The following is a 6,000-nucleotide window of genomic DNA, read 5'->3' as shown; positions in this document are numbered from 1 at the left end:
ACGTGTGGTAAAAATATCTTTATACGCATATTTATTTGATTAAATAATATTGATAATAATAATAATGATAAAAATAATAAAATGATAGTTTCAATAAAAATATTAATTTTTAGTAATAAATATTAAAATTAATAATAATTCATTTGACCATATCTTTTAATCCGTTCATTGAACCCACACGATTTCTAAATGAAAAGTTATTAATTTTTTTTTAGCTTTTCAACGACATGCATATCATATACCTTATCTCAGTAGCATATGTATCAAATTTGTGATTTATCATAAACTATTTAACGACGAAACTAAGCATACAAACATGCATAATAATATATACTCGAGCACTAGTCAGGGATACACTATTATAATAAGGTTTATTCGTATAAACAAATGAAGGTGATTTGTTGAAGCTATGACAAAACTGTCTATTTTGGAAAGAGATTGAAACATTATATTTGGTAATAAATATCAAAGGATCTGACACGGATACGTGTTAAACTATAACTTTTGTTTCGAGAGCTTTTCAGGTGCATGACAGTGGGTAATGTGTGGTTGGATCATCATCTCGTATGTCTTTAAGAATTTCGAAGTGTTTGAACACATATTGTAATTGTTAATATACATATGATGTTCTAAGATTTTGAATGATACAAATATTTTTGTGAGTTCCATGAATAGAAATGAGGTTCTAGGACAGTTTTGAAGTCAAAGTATAGTTTTGAAAGATGTAGGAATCTAAGAGTGATGATTTCGGTTATATCTTGAATCGAATTCTGAGATTTCAAAATCAGAATATGTAATTAGATTTTGAATGAGTATGGTTGTTTTAATTTCTATAAAAGAATGTATATTGTTGTGAAAGTAGGGAGTATAATGGATGATTTGCTGAATCAGATTCGAAGAATGTAACATATTAATTGTGAATTTATATATCTCTCGGGTATTACCTACCCGTTAAAAAAAATTCACAATTAATATTTTATACAAAAGAATTTTATTACAGTCTTTATGGAAATATATATGTGTATATTTCTTCAGATGTAATATAGATTTAATGAGTTAATATTAAATTAAACTCATTTGATTTATCGTTAAGGCTAGGATAGATAATTTCTAAACTTTAGAAATTACATAATCGTCATAGAATGTTTCTCTAATGAAGTTATGAATCAATACTTCATCGTTGTGGTATTCCTTGGTATCTACATGGCGTATGACGTCGATACTCGTGGGACAGATTGTGAAGTTGAGGTTTGCGATGCGGTTGTTGTTGGTGGTGGTAATGGTACTGTTGATGTTGTTGATGGTGGTACTGGTTATGCTGCTGGTGCTGCTGCTGGTGTTTGTAACCTTTGCACCATATTCTCCAAAGCCACTACCCGAGCGCGAAGCTCGTTGACTTCTTCTATTACACTGGGGTGATTGTCGGTTCGGATGAGTGGATAGATAAGATCTAGAATTTGGTGTAGTATATAATCATGACGAGATACTCTGGAAATGAGAGAGAAAATGGTGTTTCAGACAGGTTCGCCGGTAAGTGCTTCAGGTTCATTGCCAAGAGGGCAATGTGGTGGATGAAAGGGATCACCTTCTTCTTGTCTCCAATGGTTAAGTAGATTACGAACCCATCCCCAATTCATCCAAAATAGATGATGGCTAATTGGTTGATCCATTCCGGTCACGCTGCTTTCGGAGCTCATGTGAAAATCCATATCGGCATAACTGTCGGAATCCGAGGAACTCGAACTGGTTGAGGGATCCATCTTGTATGATCAGGGAAAGAATTTTTTTGGTATGAAATAGATTATAGAATTTAGATTTGGTATTCTTCAATACATAATTTACATATGTATATATAATACCAAAATCCCATAAATTACGGAGGAATCTTTGAAAGATGTCAATCAAAGTTCACAGTAACAGATATGCTAAGATAAGAATTCGTTTATACATTATTATGCAATAAATGTAGGAAAATGCATCTAGACTTAAGAATGATAAGCAGGTAATTTCCTAAGGATGGTAAGTAGATGATTTCCGACTAAAAATGATAAGCAAAACTTTTGACATGCAGACACGGTCGAAGTCCAGACTCACTAATGCATCTTAACAACTATCAGTTAGACACACTAATGCAAGACCTGGTTCGCTAAGACCACCGCTCTGATACCAACTGAAAGGACCCGTTCATATACATTATAAACGATTCACAATAGTTGATTACATCGCGAGGTATTTGACCTCTATATGATACGTTTTACAAACATTGCATTCGTTTTTAAAAGACAAACTTTCTTTACATCTAAAATTGACGGCATGCATACCATTTCATATTACATCCAACTATAATTGACTTAATATTAATCTTGATGAACTCAACGACTCGAATACAACGTCTTTCAAAGTATGTCTTGAATGACTCCAAGTAATATCCTTAAAATGAGCTAATGCACAGCGGAAGATTTCTTTAATACCTGAGAATAAACATGCTTTAAAGTGTCAACCAAAAGGTTGGTGAGTTCATTAGTTTATCATAATCCATCATTTCCGTAATAGTAATAGACCACAAGATTTCAGTTTCTATAAATATCCGTACACTCGCAAGTGTATAAAAGTATTCTATAAGTTGTAGGCACCCGGTAACAAGCTTTAACGTTCATATTTTACCCTCTGAAGTACACCAGATCAGGTGTGTTTAAATTAACCTCGAAGTACTAAAGCATCCCATAGTCAGGATGGGGTTTGTCAGACCCAATAGATCTATCTTTAGGATTCGCGCCTACCGTACATAGACAAGTAGTTTAATGTTACCAAGCTAAGGGTATATTTCTGGTTTAAACCCACATAGAATTAGTTTTAGTACTTGTACCTATTTCGTAAAACATTTATAAATCAGTGCATGTATTCTCAGCCCAAAAATATATATAAAAAGGGAGCAAATGAAACTCACAATACTGTATTTCGTAGCAATTATGTATATGACGGCACTGAACAAGTGCAGGGTTTGTCTCGGATTCACGAACCTATATTAAGTATATATATTTATATGTTGGTCAATATCTGTGTAACAATTTAGGTCAAGTCGTAGTGTATCACAATCCTAATGCTCGAGACCGACATGCAAAAGTCAACAAAAGTCAACTTGACCCAAAATGACTTCCAAAATCTATACATGTTTATTATATAACTTATATATAGTAGTTTTATATATTTAAATATATTTATCAGATCTTATTATACTAAATAATACAAGTCATTTATTAATAAATAAAAATTTATATTAAAATTCATATATGATAAAAATATACTTTTATATATCTCAAGTAATAAAATTTATAAAATTCACTTAATATCATAAAAATATAGTGGTATGTATTATTAATGTAATTATATTACGTGTGGTAAAAATATCTTTATACGCATATTTATTTGATTAAATAATATTGATAATAATAATAATGATAAAAATAATAAAATGATAGTTTCAATAAAAATATTAATTTTTAGTAATAAATATTAAAATTAATAATAATTCATTTGACCATATCTTTTAATCCATTCATTGAACCCACACGATTTCTAAATGAAAAGTTATTAATTTTTCTTTAGCTTTTCAACGACATGCATATCATATACCTTATCTCAGTAGCATATGTATCAAATTTGTGATTTATCATAAACTATTTAACGACGAAACTAAGCATACAAACATGCATAATAATATATACTCGAGCACTAGTCAGGGATACACTATTAATATATAAAAGATAAGATATGAATGCTCACGTATCAATATTGTGATTCAATATTGCAGGAAAGTACGTAGATGCAACGAAAATGATAAACGTTAGGTTGACCTCATGAGCAATACCCTTGAACAATACCCATAACCTCCATAGCTATAACCCATAATTTCCTTAGCTCTATCCCGTTTGAAAACTTATTTTGAAATCTTCTGAATATAACTCTGTCGTAGTGTTTTATGTATACTAATAATATCTTGAAATAATACTAAGTAAATATATATATGTAATTCGATTGAGAGAGTTTAGAGAAATATATTTTCAAGTTTCTATGAAATAATGAAACCTATTGAATTCTATTTATAATAGATTTTTGAATTATTAAAGTGAATTATTAAAGTATGAATTATTAAAGTGAATTATTAAAGTATGAATTATTAAAGTGAATTATTAAAGTATGAATTATTAAAGTGAATTATTAAAGTATGAATTATTAAAGTGAATTATTAAAGTATGAATTATTAAAGTGAATTATTAAAGTATGAATTATTAAAGTGAATTATTAAAGTATGAATTATTAAAGTTAAAGTAAAGTAAAAGTAAAGTAAAAGTAAAGTAAAGGTAAAGTTAAAGTATAGTAAAAGTATAAAACTATGTACGTATAATACGCGTATAAATATATTTAATATTAATTTAAATCGTTATATCATAAAACATTTTAGAAAAGTAGAATTATATATATTCATAATAGGTTTCAAGTTTTTAAATTACAGTCTGTTGGTGAAGCATGGGATAAAGTCCAAAGGTTTAATAAACGTATGAAATCATCTTAATGAAAAATGTCGAGTTACTTAACTTGTCGATATCCAACACCTAAGTTATTTACACTCCACGTTCTTACTTATAGATCACTTTACCATTTTCCGAATATTGTCAAAAAGAATAGATTTCTTAAATCACAGTGGACCTCATAACATTGGCCCGTAATCATATCATAATGTATCTGATAATTCAATCATTTGATATTATCTCTTAATTCTGTTGATAAATATATCGAAACAAATAAGTTAATGTAAAGTATCATATATATCAAATACTTTGTTAATGTTTTCAGTTATTATATATTATATATACATATCTATATACACATAATTGTTCGTGAATCGTCGAACACGTTCAAAGGGTAATTGATTACATGAATGTAGTTCCAAACTTTTTGAGATTCAACATTACAAATTCTGCTTATCGTGTCGGAAACATATAAAGGTTAAGTTTAAATTTGGTCGGAAATTTCCGGGTCGTCACAGTACCTACCCGTTAAAGAAATTTCGTCTCGAAATTTGATCGAGGTCGTCATGGCTAACTATTAAAATGTTTTCATGACGAATATGAGTTGATAAATAGAGTTTTATCATCATTGAGTAATATAGATAAAACAATTTGATTACGCAAAGAGTATAAGTGAAGCTATCGCAAGAGAGTGAAATGAGTAAACGTATATTCGTTTTAACCGATGACATAGTTATGATTGATTTTCGGAATTCATGGGATTTAAAGAAAATCTTTGCAATAAGATTTGGTTCTTCGGCGATTAAGGAAATCAGGATCTTCTTGGATTAAATGCGATAATCTGTCTCGATTTCTCTGTCTGATATTTTACTATAATTCCACCCCCTTCGTTTCTTTATTTCCACAGCTCACACCTTCTAGTCTTTCTCCCCAATTCATACTTTAAAGCATTCGTTAATATGCTTCATCCAGTATTGATTCTTGATATACTCTTAACTTTCATATCTGTCATTCTTCTTTTTCATCTACCACCGGAGGAAGTTATTTTCTTCTACCATTACCTTGGGGTTATTGTGCTTTTTATTCTCCTGTGTCTTTATATTGCTATACGCATTGATATACACGGTTTGTAATTTCGAGATTGTTATCGGGCTTTATATTCTCCATTATATTTTGGAGCTTCATGCTTTCGTTTTCTCTTCCCGACCTTAAGTCAAGCGGATAATGGTCCAGAATTCATAGATATGAATTTTTGGATGAACATAGTTAATGTTCCAAGAAGAAAATCTTAATGGTACGATCTTGATTTGACAAATTACCAGAATATCCGAAAATATAGAGCTATCAAGATGATATGTTCTTAATATGTTTGAAAATCGGGTAGAATGTAAGAGTCGTGTAAACAGTACATGATGACGGTATGTTCTGTGAATCATCACGTTCCATTAGAAACTCAGCATGACTTACTGTA

The sequence above is a fragment of the Rutidosis leptorrhynchoides genome, chromosome 6, assembly GCF_046630445.1.
Source record: "Rutidosis leptorrhynchoides isolate AG116_Rl617_1_P2 chromosome 6, CSIRO_AGI_Rlap_v1, whole genome shotgun sequence".
Classification (NCBI taxonomy): Eukaryota; Viridiplantae; Streptophyta; class Magnoliopsida; order Asterales; family Asteraceae; genus Rutidosis; species Rutidosis leptorrhynchoides.
This window is presented reverse-complemented; position numbering follows the sequence as displayed.